The sequence below is a fragment of the Eriocheir sinensis genome, unplaced genomic scaffold (assembly GCF_024679095.1).
Source record: "Eriocheir sinensis breed Jianghai 21 unplaced genomic scaffold, ASM2467909v1 Scaffold572, whole genome shotgun sequence".
Lineage (NCBI taxonomy): Eukaryota > Metazoa > Arthropoda > Malacostraca > Decapoda > Varunidae > Eriocheir > Eriocheir sinensis.
Window position 1 is genome coordinate 207501 of NW_026111912.1, and position 22500 is coordinate 230000.

Below are 22500 nucleotides of genomic sequence, written 5' to 3' on the forward strand. Positions count from 1 at the left end.
TAATAAAGGATAAGCTTAGCCTAACTGCATGTTTATATACATTATTTCTTAAGGAACTCCCTTCAAAAGGGCATATTTCATCATCAATACAATACTTCATTGTTGTGTTACATAACCAAACTCTAATAATGGAGCACACTGTAATGTTGAGGGGCGGCAAGAATTTGTTTCGTAAACCTTGTCTTGGGACTTGCAGTTCCTTGTTGAGTACCAACGTTTAAGCAAAGGCCTATAAATATTATATGTACACGTAAAACAAAATGTGTTCACGATTAACAAACACTTATAATGTGTAAAGATAAACGTGTACCTCCATAAACAATTCAGCTGCCAATAAAATGGAAAATAATGAATGGTAATGATTTTTTTACCAGCTAAAAACGTATCAATAAGCCTGGATGGTTACTAAGGGAAATAAGATAATGATTATCAACGATAGTTCATATATATATATATATATATATATATATATATATATATATATATATATATATATATATATATATATATATATATATATATATATATATATATATATATATATATATATACAGGTACCTTTGAATACGTGAGTTTAATTTGTTCCAAGATCTGAGCTCTCTGTAAAACCAATTTACTCGTATTCTCTAAAACGACTTTTCCTATTGAAATTAATGGAGTTCCACTTAATCTGTTCCAGGTCAAAATTTGAAAAAAATGAATATATAGGTATTTTTTTAGAATGCAAATTGTGGATATAGAATGACTGTCCGTATAGCAAGCTGAGACACACGAATTTTCGACTTTTCAATGATCTCTCTTTCTTATCTCTACGCGGTTGATCCTTTCCTTCTCTCACTGCCTTCAGTGGCACCTGCCTCTTTGGGCGCCATTGTGTTGCGTGGGTGAAAAATACCAAAGAAGTGATCAGAGTTAATGTCAGTCTACCCGCCCAACTCAGACAAACACTGACTGCATATGTGCTCGGCCGACCAATAACTTGACGGCTGCCACGAGATTTCGTATTCGCCGCGCGGGATTTTCAAAAGAAGTCACAGGCGGATGTTTGCCATTTCACATTTGCTCGTATTCTAGTTTATCGCTCACTCTAAATCGATTTTTATGAGTTGAAATGCTCAGAGCTCCCAATTTACTTCCGTACACTAAGTTACGTACTGTATTCCGAGGTTCCACTGTATATATATATATATATATATATATATATATATATATATATATATATATATATATATATATATATATATATATATATATATATATATATATATTATAAAGAATACGAAGTTTAATTATTGTGATGTTACCCATAAAAATATACCGTGAACAATTATTATGAACGCATTGCGATGGAACAAAATAAAGGGTGTGTGAGTCACCGGTGGTCGGCGGTAGTTCATCAGCTAAGCCACCGGTGGCTCATGGCAGTTCACCAGCCAAGCCACCCGGTGGCTCATGGTAGTTCATTGTGCCAAGCCACCTGGCGGTGGCTCATCAGCTAAGCCACCCGGTGGCTCTGGGCGGCAGTCTGAGCCATCGCCAAGCCACCTCGGGTGGCTCATGGCAGTTCATTAGCTGAAGCCACCCGGTGGCCTGCATGGCAGTCTCATTCAGCCAAGCCACCCGGTGGCTCCATGGCAGTCTACCAGCCAAGCCACCTGTGGCTCATGGCCCACACAGTTCATCAGCCAAGCCACCGGGCGGCTTGCGGAAGTTCAGAGCGTTAGTTTTCACATGGCTGGCGGCAGTTCAGCCAGCTGCCACCCGGTGGCTCATGGCAGTCTACTCAGCCAAGCCACCCTGGTGGCTTCATGGCAGTTCATTGAAGAAGCCACCCGGGTGGCTCATGGCAGTCTATTAGTTGCCACCCGGGTGGCTCATGGCAGTCTACCAGCCAAGCCACCCGGGTGGCTCATGGCAGTTCATTGCTTTCAAGCTACCTGCGGTTTCCATGGAAGTTCATCAGCCAAGCCACCCGGGTGGCTCATAGCGGTCTACCAGCTGCCACCCGCGGCTTCCATGGCAGTTCATCTTTCTACTCCTGTGGGCTCATGTAGTCTACTAGCCAAGCCAAATTCGTGGCTCATAGTTCATTAGCTATGCCACCGGGTGGCTCATGGCAGTCTACTAGCTTCACCCGGGTGGCTCATGGTAGTCTACAAGCCACCCGGCTGCCGGCACTATAAGGGGTAATATTTAGACCTTCATATGCCATTTTCCTTAATTTTTCCTTCCAATAATTACCACTGCTCAAAAAATATATTATCATTAGTTTTTAGTTCTTTTTTAAACTCTGAAACAGAGTACGCTACATAAAAACTGATCTTCGTATAATATAAACCTTCATATGCAATTTTACTGATTAATTTCAGCTTCTAATAATTTCCACTGCTCAAAAATATATTATCATTGGTTTTTCGTCCTTTTATAAGCACTGAAACTGAGTCCGCTACATAAAAACTGAATTTCATATAATTTACATCTTCATATGCCATTTTTCTTATTAATATCTGCTTCTAATAATTTCCACTGCTCAAAAATATATTATCATTGGTTTTTCGTCCTTTTATAAGCACTGAAACTGAGTACGGTACATAAAAAAACGAATTAAATGATATTAATTTTATTGGAGTAAGAAAAACACTAAAAAAGACAGGCATAGAATTTAATGAAAAGAAATAACTAGAATATACATGGAAAGAAAAATAGATTAGTTTATTATAGATCAGAGTAAGATGAGCGCCAAAAATGACAAGCATTCACGTTAATTAAAAGAAATAACTAGAAAAATATAAGGAAAGAAAAATAGATTAGTTAGTTATAAATTGGAATAAGAATAGAACACAAAACACACTCATACAAGTTAATAAACATATAACTAGAAAATATAGGAAAAGAATAGATTGGTTAGTTATTGATTGGAATAAGAAAATTATCCGAAGAACGAGCATACGAATTAATAAAAAGAAATATATGGAAAAATAAGGAAAGAATAGATTAGTCAGTTGTAGATTGGAGTAAGAGAGAAGGACTAAAAGACAAGTATAGACGTTAATAAAAGAATAAATCTAGAAAATTATAAGGAAAGAAAAATAGATGGGTTAGTTATAGATTGAATAAGAAAAGCACAAAAAGACAGCAGACAAGTTAACAAAAGAAATACCTGAAAATATGATAAAGGAACAAAGAATAGATTAGTTAGTTATAGATTGCAATTAGAACAGCACCAAAAGACAGGATTAAAAGTGCTAATAAAAAGAAAATGACTAGAAAATATAAGGAACAAAGAATAGATTACTAAGTTATAAATTGAATAAGAAAAGACCAAAAAAAAACAAGCATAGAAATAATAAAAGAAATACCTGGAAAAATAAGGAAAGAATAGGTTTAGTTAATTATGAATTGAATAAGAAAAGAAACCCAAAAGACGTACCATACAAGTTAATGAAAAGAAATAACTAGAAAATAAGGAAAGATATTATGTTATTTATTCTGTAAATTTCTCTACTGCTGCAATATTTTCCTTACCAACGGGATCAACTATATATATATATATATATATATATATATCTATATATATATATATATATATATCTATATATCTATCTATCTATATATATATATATATATATATATATATATATATATATATATATATATATATATATATATATATATATATATATATACGCTATCCTCTTCCTTCAACCTCATTTTATTGATTAGGCTTTTTCTTCTTTAAATTTCTCAAGCGCTGCAATATTTTTCTTAGCAACTGATTAACTATATACAGCCTCCTTTTATTTATTATACTGTCTAAAACGCTGTTCTCTTCTTTCAACCTCCCTTTATGTATTAGGCTTCTTCAGTAAATTTCTCTACCGCCGAAATATTTTTTTTAGCAACTGGATAAACTATATACAACCTATTTTTATTTATTAGGTTTTTTTCTTGTACAAATTTCTCTAACGCTGTAATATTATTCTTAGCAACTGATAAACTATCTAAACGCCCTCCTCTTCCTTAAACCTCCTTTTATTTATTTGGCTTCCTCTGTAAATTTATCTACCTCACAAATATTTTTCTTAGCCACCGGACCAATTATATATATATATATATATATATATATATATATATATATATATATATATATATATATATATATATATATATATATATATATATATATATATATATATATATATATATATATATATATATATATATATATATATATATATATATATATATATATATATATATATATATATATATATATATATATATATATATATATATTTGATAAAGTTTCTAAGACAAATATTTCAGCGGTAGAAAATTTACAGAAAAAAAAGCCTAATAAATAAAAGGACGTTGTATATAGTTGATCCAGTTGCTAAGAAAAATATTTCAGCTGTTGAGAAATTTACAGAAGAACCCTAATAAATAAAGTGAGGTACATACTATTCCTGTATTTTTCCTTTTCTTTTCATTTTCGTTTTACCTCAGGCTTTTCCTCTTTAAAAGACAGTTAAGAAAACATATCGGATTTGCTTGGTGTTCAGACGTTAATAATTTTGCCCGGACTAAAGAAAACAAAAAATAAATCTTCATATATATATATATATATATATATATATATATATATATATATATATATATATATATATATATATATATATATATATATATATATATATATATATATATATATATATATATATATATATATATATATATATATATATATATATATATATATATATATATATATATATATATATATATATATATATATATATATATATATATATATATATATATATATATATATATATATATATATATATATATATATATATATATATATATATATATATATATATATATATATATATATATATATATATATATATATATATATATATATATATATATATATATATATATATATATATATATATATATATATATATGCCGTTGGGGCCTGATGGTCGGCCCAGCCCGTTCTGGCGCAGGTGAGTGTTTATAGTGGCGCCATCCTGCATTGGCTCATGCTGCCCTCCCGGAGCTCATCTTTAATCCTAGAATCTAGAGGATCATCGTTACCTTTGTAACCAAACTACCGATAATCGCAACTTTTTACCACCTCTCAAATAAAAATAAAAAAAGCGTTGTCTCCTCCCTACACGTGGCGCCCGGTGTTGTGTGAAAAAAACTTCGGCGTATGAAATATCTTCAGTGAAGAGATTTCATACTTAGATCATCAACATTAAAACACTAGCTTATATTTTTATGTTAGACTCAAAAATCAATATATCAAAGAGAAAAATCATTTAACTTTGCCCCCAAAATGATTATTCACTGCCTCAAAGTTGATATTCCATATTCGTTTGTGAGCATGCCATGGTATTGAAGGCACCCGGTGTTGTGTTGTTTGGTGTCCCATCGTGGCGCTTTTGTTTACAAACATTCGTGAACTGTTCAGACCAGTGTAGCAGCCCTGTACAGTCTCACAAAGCTTGTTACAGTAGTTGCTGGGCTGAATCAGATATTAGTATAGTGCCACCATCCTCGCTGTTTCTAGGACGACACTCTGTACATATAAATACAACTCTTACAGAGTGTCGTTCTAGAAACAGCGGGGATGGTGGTACTGTATGTCTGATTCAGCCTTTCAGCAACTCCTAATTACGGCTAAAAAGCTTTGTGAGACTGTACAGGTCTACGCTTGCTGGTCTGAACAGTTCACAAGAGACCAGTGTTTGCAAACAAAGGCACCAGCCGTTGACGGTGGGGACGCCAAATAACACAACACGGTTCAGGCGTTTCCAGCATTACCGTCCATAGGTACGTGTCAACGTGTGGTTTTCAGGTTTTGTAAGTTTTCTAAAATACAGATCATGAAAATTGGAACTCGTCTATGATTTTTTGTTTGAAATATCAATATAGTATCGTTTTCGCCTATCGGACTTATCGCTAGCTAGTATCGGAATTGTGGATTTATATCGGGTATCGGTTATCGCCTATATTAGTGTCTCCAGTTAACGAATATCGGTTATCACCGATACGGTTTTCCATTATCGGTTATCGGGAATAAGGATTTCTGTTATCGTGCCCAGCTCTGCTTACTGGTGACCTTGACTCCAGTTGTAACTTGTTTTGTACCGCCGCGCCGTCACGCCCCGCTAAGCCTCAACCCTCCACACCCCGCCTCGCCCCATCCTGCTACTTCCCGCTCCTTCCCGTCACTGCCACGTTCCGTTATGGCGCTTTTGAACTTTTCCTGACATAGCTTTGAGCATTGTACCCTCATCCTCAGCGTGATCACCCGTGCTGCTGCACACCTCTCCATCATACTCCTCTCGACACATACTGCCCCACCACCCTCCCCTTCTTGAATCTGTGAGGTGATGATCCCACCAGGTAATGGCGAGAAGGCAACAGAGGGCTTCAGCGGCTCAGGGCTGAACAAAGTGGCCGGGAAGGGAGGAAAGGACGGTGTTTTGGGGTCTTGGGTCGTGTTTAGGGAAAATGTGGGAGTTTTGTCCTCCAGCAGCCTGGCTCTGCCGTGTGCTCCTTTGTTCCCCTTATACTCCTTGTCGTCGTTCCTCTCCTCCTCCTCCTCCTCCTCCTCCTCCGCCGCCTCCTCCTCCTCCACCGGCCGTTTTATTTCTGTTTCGTCACTCTTCGGGCGAATGTGTTTTTGTGTCATAATCAGAGCCGTGACATCCTCCCCACTCCTGGTTCCTCCTCCTCATATTCTGACGTTCTGAGCCAATCCCATACCTCTGCCTCGCCTGAGCCTGCCTCCACCCTTACTGTTCCTTCCGTCCAATCTACCACCCTTCCTACCTCATCCCCCGCTCTCTCTTCCTCTCCCTCCACCACCTTAGACTCCTCCCCTATCCTCATCACCACTACATCTTCCCCTTCCACCTCCAACACGATCTCTGCCTCGCCTGAGCCCGCTTCCATCCTTACCACTCCTTCTACCCCATCCACCTCCCTTCCTACCTCATCCACCTCCATCCACAGTACCACACCCACTTTTCCCTTCCTCTCCCTCCCTCCTTGATAAAAACAGAAATAATGAGAGGTTGGATAAGGATAGGAGGGTGTGGATAGTGGGGATGGATAGAGGAAAGGTGGATCTATAAGTGGGTGCAAGGACGTGGAGGATGAATGAGAGGAAGGTGGAGAAAAGTGGACGTAAACTCTAAACAAAAAAATGTTGTCAGAAAAAGATTTAGATGAGAAAATACTTTGATAAAAGTGTGGATAGCAGGAGGACGGATAAGGACAGGAAGGTGTGGATTGTGTATTATGATTTTTGTAAGTAATTTTTTCATCATTTTTCCCTCTCTCTCTCTCTCTCTCTCTCCCACGCATTTTTTTTCCTCCGTTCTCTCTATATTGTCATTTCTTCCTCCTCCTCCTCCTCCTCCCCCTCCTCCTCCTCCTCCTATTCCTCTTCCATTCTTCTTGTACTAGTTCTTCTTCTTCTTCTTCTTCTTCTTCTTCTTCTTCGAGAGAGAGCGAGAGAGAGAGATGGCCAGCTTGCATATTTTTTCTCTTTCATTTGCACAGTCTCTCTCTCTCTCTCTCTCTCTCTCTCTCTCTCTCTCTCTCTCTCTCGACCGGCGTACGAAACACAGAAACACAGTGATTTCAAAAAAAAAGTAGAAAGTGATAAATATAAATCGCATAGGCCTTGATAAAAACAAGAATAACACAAAAACGGATAAGGATAGAAGGATGTGGATATTGTGGATGGAAAGAGGAATGATGGGGCAATAAGTAGATGAAAGGCGGTGGAGGGGGAGTGGAGGGAAGGTGGAGAAAAGTGGAACTAAACTCGAAAGAAAAAAATATAGGTTATCAGAAAAAGGTTTAAAAGAGAAAATACCTTGATAAAAGTTTGAATAAATGAAGAATGGATAAAGGTAGAAGGATGTGGATAGTATGGATGGAAAGAGGAAGAATGGGGCTTTAAGTGGATAAAAGGCAGTGGAGGAGAAATGAGTGGAAAGTAGAGGAAAGTGGAACTAAACTCGAAAGAAAAAATATAGGTTATCAGAAAAAGATTTAAAAGAGAGAAAATACCTTGATAAAAGTGGAGATAACAAAAGAATGGATAGAGATAGAAGGATGTGGATAGTGTGGATGAAGAGAGGAAGGATGGGGCTTTAAGTGGATAAAAGGCGGTGGAGGAGAAATAAGGGAAAAGTGGAAAAAAGTGGAGGTGAAGTAGAATAAAAAAAGTAAGTCATCCGAAAAAGATTTAGATGAGAGAAAATATCTTGATAAAAGTGTGGATAACTGAAGAATGGATAGAGATAGAAGAATGTGGATAGTGTGGTTGGAAAGAGGAAAGATGAGGCTATAAGTGCTTTGGAAGGAGGTGAAGGAGGAGTGGAGGCAAGGTGGAGAAAAATTGAGGTAAAATGGAGAGTAAAAAAATTCTGAAGTCATGGATTATTTTTCTCCTCCTCCTCCTACTACTACTACTACTACTACTACTACTACTACTACTACTACTACTACTACTACTACTACTATTACACCTTCTGCTACTACTACTATTACTACAACTGCCACTTTCCCTACTACTGAGGCATGAAAGTGAAAATTTACCGCTAGAACGAGAAAGGTGAAAGGAATACCTGAAGCTGATTGGCTGGGAGGGGAAGGGGGCGGAGCTTAGACTCAAGACCGACGCTGATTGGCTGAGAGGAAACGTGTTATGATTCTCGTGTTTATTACTACTACTACTACTACTACTACTACTACTACTACTACTACTACTTCTATGACCATTCCTTCTCCTACTACGAGAATCAGCGCCCTCACAAACCTACCATTCCTCCCCTCACAAGCCCTACTTCTACAACCGACCTACTGCCACCACCACTACTTATAACACTACGAATTCTACTTTACAGCCTTGCAAGTGACTTCAGCGGCTCTCTGTCCCCCGCCTGCTGTTCCTATCAACTGTAAAGTGGAAGATGCTGGAGAAACTGCTACTTATACGTGTGATGAAGGCTACACGTTATTCGGGTAAGTAGTTTTAGTAGTGGATTTATAAGTAGTAGTCGTAGTAGGTATGTGGTTGAAGTAGGGCTTGTAGGGTGTTGAACAGGGGGTTTATAAGTGTTCTAAGTGTCGTGGTGATAGTGAAAAGTGTCTAGGAGTAGTTATAGTAGTAGTAGTAGTAGTAGTAGTAGTAGTATTGATATAATTGACTCTCCTCCTCCTCCTCCTCCTCCTTCTCCTCTTCCTCTTCCTGTCCCATTCAGAATTAATTTACATAAAAAATTCCATTGTTATTATTATTATTATTATTATTATTATTATTATTATTATTTTTTTTTTTTTTTTCTTTTTTTTCTTTAACAGACCTTCCACGCGATCTTGCAACTCCGCTGGGATCTGGGATGGGAACCTACCGATTTGTGGTAAGTCACTATTTCATTTCTCTTTCAACCATGATTTCTACCAGTCTACCACAATCTACCGGGCTCTAACCACCACTCAGACCTTCTACCAGCATCCCTCTACTAGTCTACCAAATTTCAACCATCCAGCTGTACGAATTCAACCCCAAAAATCAACTTTTTCAAATCTTTTTCAACCCAGAACCTCAAATTTTCATCCAAACCCTAAATTTCAACCGCGATTTCTACCACCACACCCCAATCTACCAGGGCCTAACCACCACCGAAGCATACTACCAACATCCCTCTACCACTCCACCAAAACTCAACCATCCACCACTTTTTTATCACCCAAAAAAATACAACTTATTCAAAACATTTCAACTCTGTAACCCCAAACTTCCACCCAAATCCTACATTTCAACCGCAATTTCTACCACGCCACCCCAATCTACCAGGGCCTAACCACCACCCAAGCATACTACCAACATCCCTCTACCACTCCAACAAAATTCAACCATCCACCATTCTCTATCACCACCAAAACCACCAATTTTGCAAAACTTTTTCAACTCTGTAACCCCAAATTTCCACCCAAATCCTACATTTCAACCGCGATTTCTACCACCGCACCCCAATCTAGCAGGCTCTAACCACCACCCAACCATGCCCCACAGCTACCAACATCGCCTACCTTCGACCGGCCAACCAGAGCTCAACCACAAGGGGGGCAGAGCCATTCAAGGCCAACGATGGGATAAACTCGCATTTGCACGAAGGAAATCAGTGTGCCGTTACCCAGGCTGAGACATCCCCGTGGTGGAAGGTCGACCTACTACAAGAATACACGGTTGTTGTGGTTGTCGTCACTACAAGGGCGTGCTGTGGTAGGTGTTAAGTGGTTAAGTGGTCATAAGTAGCTGTGGTAGTACCAGTAGTAGTAGTAGTTCAAATTCTAACCCCCCCCCTCTCTCTCTTACTTAACAGACTGCCGCACTTATGAACTTGGAAATTGTTGGAAATTCACTTGACATTCAGAAGAACAGGCTATGCGTGGGAGCCTGGAAAAGTGGGTAGTAGCAGTAGTAGCAGTAGTAGTAGTAGTAGTAGTAGTAGTAGTAGTAGTAGTAGTAGTGGTAGTAGTAGTAGTAGTAGTAGTAGTAGTAGTAGTAGTAGTAGTAGTAGTAGTAGTAGTAGTAGTAGTAGTAGTAGTAGTAGTAGTAGTAGTAGTAGTAGTAGAAGGAGGAGGAGGAGGAGGAGGAGGAGAGAGAGAGAGAGGATGCTTCCTGCAAACCAGTCTCTCTCTCTCTCTCTCTCTCTCTCTCTATCTTTCTATCTATCTATCTATTTACAGAGGAAGGAGTAATGTCAATTCGAATGCGCCTACCGCTGAAGGGCAGATATGTCATATTGCAAACGGCCGGTCGAGAAAGTGAGCTATCTCTCTGAGGTGGAGGTCTACAGCACGGAAAGCAAGCCACATCCTACCACCCTCCCTCTACCAGTCTACCAAGTTTCGACCAGCCACCATTACGGATTCGACCAAAAAACTTACTCTGAACAAAACTTTTTCAATTTGTTAACCTCGATTTTTCAGACACACCTTTGCATTCGACCACGATTTCTACCACTTCCACAATCGACCAGGCGCTAACTACCACTGGAGCACACTACCAGAATCCCTCTACTGGTCTACCAAAATTCAACCGGCCAACACACACACACACACACACACACACACACACACACATCTGGGAAAGGTACACACACCTCTTTAGTTTTCCCATTTTTCTCCATTATTCTCAAAGGTATTTTAATTTCCTTGGTATGGTTGTAAAGATTAATAAATTCTCTATCTACCATTACCTGTCCACCATTACCATACCTTGCACCATAACTGAGAAATGGGGTCATGAACTTAGGGCGCTATTTCGAACACATCATTTTTCCCTCACACACACCTTCAGATTTTCCCATTTTTCTCCATTATTCTCAAAGGTATTTTAATTTCCTTGGTATGGTTGTAAAGCTTAATAAATTCCCTATCTACCATTACCTGTCCACCATTACCATACCTTGCACCATAACTGAGAAATGGGGTCATGAACTTTGGGCGCTTATTTAACACATAATTTCCCTCACACACCTCTTCAGTTTTTCCCATTTTTCTCCATTATTCTCAAAGGTATTTTAATTTCCTTGGTATGGTTATAAAGTTTAATAAATTCCCTATCTACCATTCCTTGTTCACCATTACCATACCTTGCACCATAACTGAGAAATATGGCCATAAACGTAGGGCGCCATTTCTAACACATCATTTTTCCCTCACACACCTCTTCAATTTTTACCATTTTTTTCCATTATTATCAAAGGTATTTTAATTTCCTTGATGTGGTTGTAAAGCTTAATAAATTCCCTATCTACCATTCCCTGTCCACTATTACCATACCTTGCACCATAACTGAGAAATGGGGCCATAAACTCAGGGCACAACTCGGAACACAACATTTTTCCCTCACACACCTCTTCAGTTTTTTACATTTTTCTCTATTATTATCAAAGGTATTTTAATTTCCTTAGAATGGTTGTAAAGCCCATTAAATGCCCTATCTACCATTCCCTGTCCACCATTACCATACCTTGCACCATAAATGAGAAATGGGGTCATGAACTTACGGCGCCATTTCGAACACACCATTTTTCCCTCACACACCTCTTCAGTTTTTCCCATTTTTCTCCATTATCATCAAAGGTATTTTAATTTCCTTGATGTGGTTGTAAAGCTTAATAAATTCCCTATCTACCATTCCCTGTCCACTATTACCATACCTTGCACCATAACTAAGAAATGGGGTCATGAACTTAGGGTACCATTAAAAATATTACTTATCTACAGAGTTCGCGAAAGAGCGATGTTCTGCTACAGCTGATATCAAGACCATTGGGGTATTTAACAAGACCTGCTATCAATTCAAAGTAAGTACTACCACTACTACTACTACTATAACTACTACTACTACTACTACTACTGCTGCAGAACGCTTAGCCTCAGACCTTACTATTATTTCCGATTGGGGCAAGAAGAACCTGGTGTCCTTCAACGCCTCAAAAACACAGTTTCTCCACCTATCCACTCGACACAATCTTCCAAACAACTATCCCCTATTCTTTGACAACACCCAGCTATCACCTTCCTCAACACTAAACATCCTCGGTCTATCCTTAACTCAAAATCTCAACTGGAAACTTCATATCTCATCTCTTACTAAATCAGCTTCCTCGAGGCTGGTAGCTTCTACTGTCTCCGCCAGTTCTTCTCCCTGCACAGTTGCTGTCCATATACACAGGGGCCTTGTCTGCCCTCGTATGGAGTATGCATCTCATGTGGGGGCTCCACCACACAGCTCTTCTGGACAGAGTGGAGGCAAAGGCTCTTCGTCCATCAGCTCTCCTCCTCATACTGATAGTCTTCTACCTCTTAAATTCACGCAATGTTGCCTCTCTTTCTATCTTCTATCGATATTTCCACGCTGACTGCTCTTCTGAACTTGCTAACTGCATGCCTCCCCCCTCCAGCTTGCACTCGACTTTCTACTCATGCTCATCCCTATACTGTCCAAACCCCTTATGCAAGAGTTAACCAGCATCTTCACTCTTTCATCCCTCACACTGGTAAACTCTGGAACAATCTTCCTTCATCTGTATTTCCTCCTGCCTACGACTTGAACTCTTTCAAGAGGAGGGTATCAGGACACCTCTCCTCCCGAAACTGACTTATCTTTCGGCCACCTCTTTGGATTCTTTTTAGGAGCAGCGAGTAGCGGGCTTTTTTTTTTTTATTAATGTTTGCTTTTTTGTGCCCTTGAGCTGTCTCCTTTGCTGTAAAAAAAAAAAAAAAAAAAACTATAACCACTGGTACTATTTATTTTTTACAGGTAGACGATGGAAGCTCATTTGACTCCGCGCGGGAAAAATGTAAACAAGCCGACGCCACCATCACCGCCTCAGCGCGAAATACCTCCCACCCTTCTGTCTCTCGCTCTATCTCTCCGGATCTCGCTCACTCGCTCACCGCCGTGACTCACCTCTGAGTTAGAGCGACGAGAGACAGCTTTGAAAGGAGACCTGGTGTGGATCGGGCTGAGGAGAGACCCGGGATTTATTTCGCGGACATGGCGTTGGACGGTAAGCTGAGAGAGAGAGAGAGAGAGAGAGAGAGAGAGAGAGACTGTGTAATCATTTCCATTTCAGTCATAACACCAAATATGAGAAGTGATCAAAAGTGAGCTATCTCTAATCTTTAAATCACCTCTAACACTATTTTGACTATGACCATTCGATTCCTCACCCTCGAGAACCTACTATTCACTACCTCACATGACTACCATCTACTAACCACCTACTACCACTACCACTACCACTACTACCAAAACTACCACTCCTAGAACCTTAACACTATGACCATTCGATTCCTCACCCTCGAGAACCTACTATTGGCTACCTCACATGACTACCATCTACTAACCACCTACTACCACTACCACTACTATCAAAACTACCACTCCTAGAACCTCACCACTATGACCATTCGATTCCTCACCCTTGAGAACCTACTATTCACTACCTCACATGACTACCATCTACTAACCACCTACTACCACTACCACTACCACTACTACCAAAACTACCACTCCTAGAACCTTACCACTATGACCATTCGATTCCTCACCCTTGAGAACCTACTATTCGCTACCTCACATGACTACCATCTACTAACCACCTACTACCACTACCACTACTACTACTACCAAAACTACCACTCCTAGAACCTTACCACTATGACCATTCGATTCCTCACCCTTGAGAACCTACTATTCACTACCTCACATGACTACCATCTACTAACCACCTACTACCACTACCACTACTACCAAAACTACCACTCCTAGAACCTCACCACTATGACCATTCGATTCCTCACCCTTGAGAACCTACTATTCGCTACCTCACATGACTACCATCTACTAACCACCTACTACCACTACCACTACCACTACTACCAAAACTACCACTCCTAGAACCTTAACACTATGACCATTCGATTCCTCACCCTCGAGAACCTACTATTCACTACCTCACATGACTACCATCTACTAACCACCTACTACCACTACCACTACCACTACTACCAAAACTACCACTCCTAGAACCTCACCACTATGACCATTCGATTCCTCACCCTTGAGAACCTACTATTCACTACCTCACATGACTACCATCTACTAACCACCTACTACCACTACTACTACTACTACCACAACTACCACTTTTCAGGTACTGTAGTGACTGAGCCGAAGTGGGGGAAACAGCAACCAAACAACTACAACGGCAAGCAGGACTGTGTGGCGCTGGATCGTGGTAGAAAATGGTTGTGGAACGATGTTGGTTGTGAGCTGGACTACCTACCATATATCTGCATGTCTGGTAGGTAATAGTGGTAGTTGTAGTAGTAGTAATAGTAGTAGTAGGGTTAAATAGTATGAAATAGTAGGTTTATGAGTGTCCTAAATATCATGGTGATAGTTAGAGTAGTCCCAGAGTAGTAGTAGTAGTAGTAGTAGTAGAACAGTAACAGGCGTTGTATGGTATGAAATAGTACGTTAATGAGTATTCTAAATCTCATGGTGATAGTTAGAGTAGTCCCAGAGTAGTAGTAGTAGTAGTAGTAGTAGTAGTAGTAGTAGGATATGAAATAGTAGGTTCTTAACACTTCTGAAACCGATAGTAACACTTATTTCATGCTACCACCAAAACTACCACCACTACTACTACCACTACTACTACTACTACTACTACTACTACTGCTACTACTACTATGACCCTCCCTACAGCCCCCAGGTCATGCAGGTCGCCGGACAAGCAGGTCAACACCACGATGGAGGTCACAGGTCACTCCACGGGTCAAATCGTGACCTATACATGTCCAGTCGGGTCCAAACTTGTCGGAAACACGTCGAGAACATGTTTGGAGGATGGCGTGTGGAGTGGAGCGGCGCCATCTTGCTTATGTAAGGAGAGAGAGAGAGAGAGAGAGAGAGAGAGAGAGATTGTGGTTGAATGAAATGGATCTGGGTTGTTTTTTGGGGTTGGGTTTCACCGAGTTGATAAAAGTTTTGAATTGGTTGATTTTTTGTGGTTGAATTCATAATGGTGGTTGGTTGAATTTTGGTAGGATGGTAGAGGGATGTTGGTACTATGGTTGGGTGGTGGTTAGCCCCTGGTAGATTATGGATGAGTGGTAGAAATGGTGGTTGAACGAGAGAATATTGGTTGATAATCCGAATTCTCTGGTTGAAAAGTTTTGAGAAAGTCGTTTTTTTTGTTTGAATTTATGATGGTGGTTGGTTGAATTTTGGTAGGCTGGTAGAGGGATATTGGTAGAAGGCTTGGGTGGTGGTTAGCGCCCGGTAGATTATGGATGAGCGGTAGAAATAGTAGTTGAACGAGAGAATATTGGTTGATAATCCGAATTCTCTGGTTGAAAAGTTTTGAGAAAGTCGTTTTTTTCGGTTGAATTTATGATGGTGGTTGGTTGAATTTTGGTAGGCTGGTAGAGGGATATTGGTAGAAGGCTTGGGTGGTGGTTAGCACCCGGTAGATTATGGATGAGCGGTAGAAATAGTAGTTGAACGAGAGAATATTCGTTGATAATCCGAATTCTCTGGTTGAAAAGTTTTGAGAAAGTCGTGTTTTGGGGTGAATTCGTAATGGTGGCAAGGGTGGTCATGTGCATTTTTTAACCTTCATGTGCGTTTTTTCAAGCTGTGTGCGTTTTTTCTTTCATGTAAGTGTGTGTGTGTGTGTGTGTGTGTGTGTGTGTGTGTGTGTGTGTTTCACCCATCATGTGAGTTTTTTGTATCTGTGTGCGTTTTTTTCTTTCTTGTAAGTGTGTATGTGTGTGTGTGTGCGTTTTACCCTCATGTGGTTTTTACGCCCTTGTGCGTTTTTTACCCTCATGTGCGTTTTTTTACCATCATGTGTGTTTTTCACTCATGCGTTTTACCCTCATGTACGTTTTCCAGACATCAAGTGTGGGGTTCCTGACGACATAGAGGATGGGAGCTACACACAGGGAGGCCAGAAATACGTGACAGCCAAGACTACGTACATGTGCACAAAACTACTGCTGGACGGGGCTCATGTGCCGTATGTCGGACGCCCCAGAAACCTACATGCCTGTGTACGTATATATGTGTGTGTGTGTGTGTGTGTGCGTTTTTTTTGGTCATGTGCGTTTTTTTATGTAAGTGTGTGCGTCTTTTTGTAGCTTGTGTGCGTTTTTTTAAAGTTATGTGCGTTTTTTATGTAAGTGTGTGCGTCTTTTTGTAGCTTGTGTGCGTTTTTTTAAAGTTATGTGCGTTTTTATATAAGTGTGTGCGTCTTTTTGTAGCTTGTGTGCGTTTTTTTAAAGTTATGTGTTTTTATGTAGTGTGCGTAGCTTGTGTGCATTTTTGTTGCTTGTGTGTTTTTTCAAGTTATGCGTTTTTATGTAAGTGTATCATGTCTTTTTGTAGCTTGTGTGCATCTTTGTAGCTTGTGTGCATCTTTTGTGTTGCTTGTGTGTGCGTTTTTAAAGTTATGTGTGTTTTTATGTGTATGTCTTTTTGTAGCTTGTGTGTTTTTTAGTTATGTGTTTTTTATGTGTGTGTGTGTGTGTGTGTGTTTGCTGTGTGTGTTTTATCCTTTCTTGTGCGTCTGTGTGTGTGTGTGTGTGTTTTTAAGCTGTGTGCGTTTTTATCCTTTCATGTGCGTCTGTGTGTGTGTGTGTGTGTGTTTTTAAGCTGTGTGCGTTTTTATCCTTTCATGTGCGTCTGTGTGTGTGTGTGTGTGTTTTCAAGCTGTGTGCGTTTTTATCCATTCATGTGCTGTGTGTGTGTGTGTGTTTAAGTGCTTTTAGGCGTGGACCCATTGCCTGTGTGTGTGTTTTAAGCTGTGCGTTTTATCCTTTCATGTGCGTCTGTGTGTGTGTGTTTAAGCTGTGTGTTTTATCCATTCATGTGCCTGTGTGTGTGTGTGTGTGTGTGTGTGTGTGTGTTTAGCTGTGTGCTTATCCATTCATGTGTCTGTGTGTGTGTGTTTAAGCTGTGTGCTTTATCCATTCATGTGTGTGTGTGTGTGTGTGTGTGTGTGTGTTTTCAAGCTGTGTGCGTTTTTATCCTTTCATGTGCGTCTGTGTGTGTGTGTGTGTTTTCAAGCTGTGTGCGTTTTTATCCTTTCATGTGCGTCTGTGTGTGTGTGTTTAAGCTGTGTGCGTTTTTATCCATTCATGTGCGTCTGTGTGTGTGTGTTTTTAAGCTATGTGCGTTTTTATCCTTTCATGTGCGTCTGTGTGTGTGTGTTTAAGCTGTGTGCGTTTTTATCCATTCATGTGCGTCTGTGTGTGTGTGTGTGTGTGTGTGTGTGTGTTTAAGCTGTGTGCGTTTTTATCCATTCATGTGCGTCTGTGTGTGTGTGTTTAAGCTGTGTGCGTTTTTATCCATTCATGTGCGTCTGTGTGTGTGTGTGTGTGTGTGTGTGTTTTTAAGCTGTGTGCGTTTTTTTCATCCTGTGTGCGTTTATGAACTGTGTGTGTGTGTGTGTGTGTGTGTGTGTGTGTACGTTTAAGTTCATGTGCGTTGTTTCGTGTACACTTTTTCTCCTCCTCCTCCTCCTCCTTCTTCTTCTTCTTGTTCTTCTTGTTCTTCTTCTTCTTCTCCTCCTCCTCCTCCTCCTCCTCCTCCTTCTTCTTCTTCTTCTTCTTCTTCTTCTCTTCCTCCTCCTCCTCCTCCTCCTCCTCCTCCTCCTCCTCCTTCTTCTCCTCCTTCTTCTCCTCCTTCTTCTTCTTCTTCTTCTTCTCCTCCTCCTCCTCCTCCTCCTCCTTCTTCTTCTCCTTCTTCTTCTTCTTCTTTTTCTTCTTCTTATTCTTAATCTTCTTCCTCCTCCTTCTCCTCCTCAAAGGGACAGACGTTGACCTTGCTGCTGCTGCGGCATCAAACCTTAACCTTGCTTTTCACCTCGTCTGGTGAAACGACACTTGTTATTTTGTGTGTGAATCGACTCCGTGTGTTACATTTTAACGTCACAACTTTTGAAATCCGTTCATCCACGTTTTTAATTAACCGTTACTTAAATAGGCCCGTACGCCTTCTCAGAAATCGAACGACTAACTGTGCTTGTTTACTTTTCTGATTTAGCACCACTCAACTTAATTAATTAACGTCTAACTCAGTGCTGTGACGCGTCTAACTAGTGTTTGAAGTGTTGCGAGGATTACCTTACAGTGAGAGGACTTCCCTGCTGAGCTGAGCGGTTAAGTTATATATCGACTTTTTTGTGTTTCCTGTCTTTCCTCAGTAGGATTACAACTACACGACCTAACACAGCACCCAGTGAAAGACAGTGAGCTTCTTGTGTCTAACTAACGTAGAAAATCTGTCACTAACGTAGAAGTACAAAGCTTGACCCGTATACCAGCACCTGTTTTGAAAAGGAGGAAAAGTTTAATCCCCAGAGAATTTTAATCCCGGAGGAAAACACGTGGGCCCTCATAGACGCCACACCTCAAACTCTCCAGCTGACTCGACGATTTAAAGCAGCCTCCTTCCAGGTGTTGACCTTCGTCCACGCGGATACAAAATTCATCTTAACTGTAAAGCACACAATTATATCGTCTTGCAACAGTAAATAAAAAAAAAAAAAAAAGAAGTAATCATGCCGTCCAACTATTTCAATTGCTGTAATTGTTCAAAGAAATATGCTGCGATTCATTACCAAACCAGCGACTGATGTGTAGGTACTGTGTCTTAGACTTACGATTCAGGCACTACAAACAACCAACGAGGATCTACAACGCCCAATGCGTTGATCTGGGACACCATGATGGCCTTCCCTCAACTCCCTACTCCTCATTCTTCTTCTTCTTCTTCTTTTCCCGCCCTTCCTACTCCAGCTTCCTCCTCCTCAAACTCATATTCTGACGTTCTGACCCAATTACATACCTCCTCCTCCTCCTCTGCCTCGCCTGAACCCGCCTCCATCCTGCCTAGTCCTACCGCCCCCGCAACCGCCCGTGCAACCTCATCCACTCCCACTCCCTCTTCTCCCTCCACCACCCTTGACTCCTCCCTATCCTCATCACCACCCATCTTCCCTTCCACCTCCAACACGATCTCCTCTGCCTCGCCTCAACCACCCCACTCCTCTGCAACGCCTGATCCCGCCGCCACCCTTACCATTCCTTCTACTCCATCCACCTCCCTTCCTACCCCATCCACCTCCATCCACAGTACCACTCCCCTTTCTCCCGCTCTCCCTTCCTCTCCCTCCAACACCCTTGACTCCTCCCCTATCCTCATCACCACTCCATCCTCCACTTCCACCTCCAACACGAACTCAACCTCCGCCTCCTCCTCCACTTCTGATACCACATCTCCCTCCATCCACACCTCACCCTCCACCCTTTCCCAACCACCCACTACTATCACCACCACCACTTCCAAACCCACCTTAGCCAAGGCTCCCGCTTGTACCTCTCGCCCTTACATAATAAATCACAAGACCATTATAAAAGCTTTCACTTTTAAGAACAATACGCTGTTTACTTGTATGGGCAAAATAACTACTAGATTCAATTTAGTTGGAGACAGTGTGGTGAGAGGCCAACTTACGGAGTTTTGTGGTGAATACATTGACCCGGCAGCGTTTCTGTATCCCCGGAGCCAAACTGGACGATATTGAATCAGCTGTCGATGCAGTTTCAGTAAATGCGAAGGACGACACAGTGTATCTGATCCATGCGGGAACCAACGACCTTCAGTCAACTCAAATTCAGGACCTGTTAGCAAAATACCGTCAAGTCATTGAATACAAGACCAAGTCCTCACATCATCGTCTCTGGAATTCTACCGAGAGTCAATACGTTCACGGATACAACAACAGTAAAGCCGTGACGGCGTCAACACTAGTCTAAAGCAGTTATGTAACGATGAAGGCGTGAGGGTTCACGAACGCATGGCATCACTTCAACCAGCGCCCAGATTTGTTTTGGGAGGACGGACTCCACTTGAACGAGGTTGGTTCGGCGCTGCTAGGAAGGCTCCTGAACGATGCAGTTGAAAGCTTCTCGAAAAGCTATTCAAAAACTGGAGGCGAGGGCAAGGCAAAGGCAACCCTTGATCAACCGAACCGTAGCGTCGATGCGGCTCGCAAGAAACTGTGTAACCAACGGCGCCCGACAAGCGAACTCATTCAACACGACGGCCAAACCAGTAGTCACATTTCCATTTTGTACACAAATGCATGCAGTCTATTACCCAAAGGACGAAATTAGGCGTATATTGCAACTGAGAAACCAGATGTGGTAGCCATCACAGAGACTTGGGCCAACTCTGCACATCTAGTATCTGAACTGTCATTTCCGGTGCGAAAGCTTCCAAAAAATCGAATGCACAAGAAAGGAGGAGGAGTAATTTGTTACGTAAAAAGTACGCCTCTGCCATAAAATAGACAAACAGGATGCAGAGAATTACGACTCCGTCTATGTGGAAATAACATGGTAATAAGAAACTAACACTTGCGATCGATACAGGCCTCCAAAACAACAAGCAGCCGATGACACTGCCCTGTGCACGAAGAGCTTCACTCTTTAACACAAAGTAAACAAGCAATAATAATTGGGGACTTTAATTGCCCTAACATTGACTGGGGACAATTGACTGGAGATCAAGAGGGTAACAGGCTTATAGAAATGGTGGAGGATTCTCCTCACTCAAGTTGTAACTCAACCAACAAGAGAAACAATCTGCTGGATCTGGTATTAGTAAGCGACCCGACCTCATTCGCGACTGTGAAGTTGGTGAAAAAAATAATGGTTGCGATCACCACTTAATCCGTTTCAATGTCAACATAAGTCACAAACTCGTAGACAATCCGTCAGTGATACCAGACTACAAAAAATCAAATTTCAACCAAGCCCATGAGTTGTTTCCCTCTGCGACCTGGGACCAACTTAACCTAACCGACAATAAAATCGACAACGTGTGGAACAACTTCAAAGATAAGCTTTTGGGAGTAGAAAAGGTTACAGAGCCTACGCAACCCAGGCGAGTAAATGGTGCCGTAGATCCACCGTGGATGACCAGAGAAATAAAAAGGGCGGTAAACTTAAAAAAAAAGGAATTATAGCTTAATGAAAGAGAATGACACGACCGAAGCCCGTACACAGTACCATACCAGCCTCAGAGCTTGTCGCACCCTTATTCGGAGTAGCAAACGCAACTATGAAACAAATAGCGAGCGACATCAAGACTAATTTCAAAAAATTCTTCACATACATCAGATCGAAAGAGAAAGTAAAATCCAATATTGGTCTCCTGACAGACGAGACTGAATCTGTAACTCAGGACAGCAAACAGATGGCCAGAATCCTCAACAGTAACTTCAAGATCCGTATTCACAGTCGAGAACATCGAAACCATGCCCGAGAACCCTGACCCGCCGAGAATCACGCCCTGAAAATTGACTCAATATGCGACCAAGAAGTGAAAGAGTATTTGGATAAACTCGACACGAAGAAGTCAACGGGACCTGACAGTTTGTCCCCGCGGTTATTAAAAGAGCTTAAACAACAAATACTTCAGCTACTCACTAACATATTCAACCGGTCAGTTCAATTGAACAAGGTCCCCGAAGACTGGAAGATGGCGAACGTAACACCGATTTTCATAAAAGGAGACAAAAGCGTTACATTAAACTACAGGCCCATAAGTTTGACATCAGTGGCAGGAAAAATACTCGAAAAGATTATTAGACAAACTTGTTAAGTTTCTAGTAATCTCCGATACCCAGCATGGCTTCAGAAACAAGCGCTCCTGCCTAACGAATTTATTAGACTTCTTCCAAGGTATATATAAGAATTGGGATGCCCACATCCCCAGTGATGTTATATACCTGGACTTTCAGAAAGCCTTCGACAAGGTACCGCACGAGTGACTCCTTAAGAAACTGCACTCGGCGGGCATTG

The 22500-nt window shown here is 40.8% G+C and overlaps 3 long non-coding RNA genes across 3 annotated transcripts; all 3 read left to right on the forward strand.

Annotated features, from left to right (window-relative positions):
- Window positions 1–8705: 8705 nt before the first annotated feature.
- LOC126993152 (uncharacterized) lies at window positions 8706–10310 on the forward strand. Its single transcript, XR_007747474.1, has 3 exons — window positions 8706–9060; window positions 9400–9458; window positions 10115–10310. It is a non-coding gene; the product is annotated as an uncharacterized LOC126993152 (long non-coding RNA).
- A 745-nt stretch (window positions 10311–11055) lies between these two features.
- On the forward strand, window positions 11056–13616 carry LOC126993153 (uncharacterized). The gene is made up of 3 exons (XR_007747475.1): window positions 11056–11197; window positions 12337–12416; window positions 13376–13616. It is a non-coding gene; the product is annotated as an uncharacterized LOC126993153 (long non-coding RNA).
- A 1135-nt stretch (window positions 13617–14751) lies between these two features.
- Window positions 14752–16568, forward strand: LOC126993151 (uncharacterized). The gene is made up of 3 exons (XR_007747472.1): window positions 14752–14924; window positions 15332–15508; window positions 16523–16568. It is a non-coding gene; the product is annotated as an uncharacterized LOC126993151 (long non-coding RNA).
- Window positions 16569–22500: the final 5932 nt, after the last annotated feature.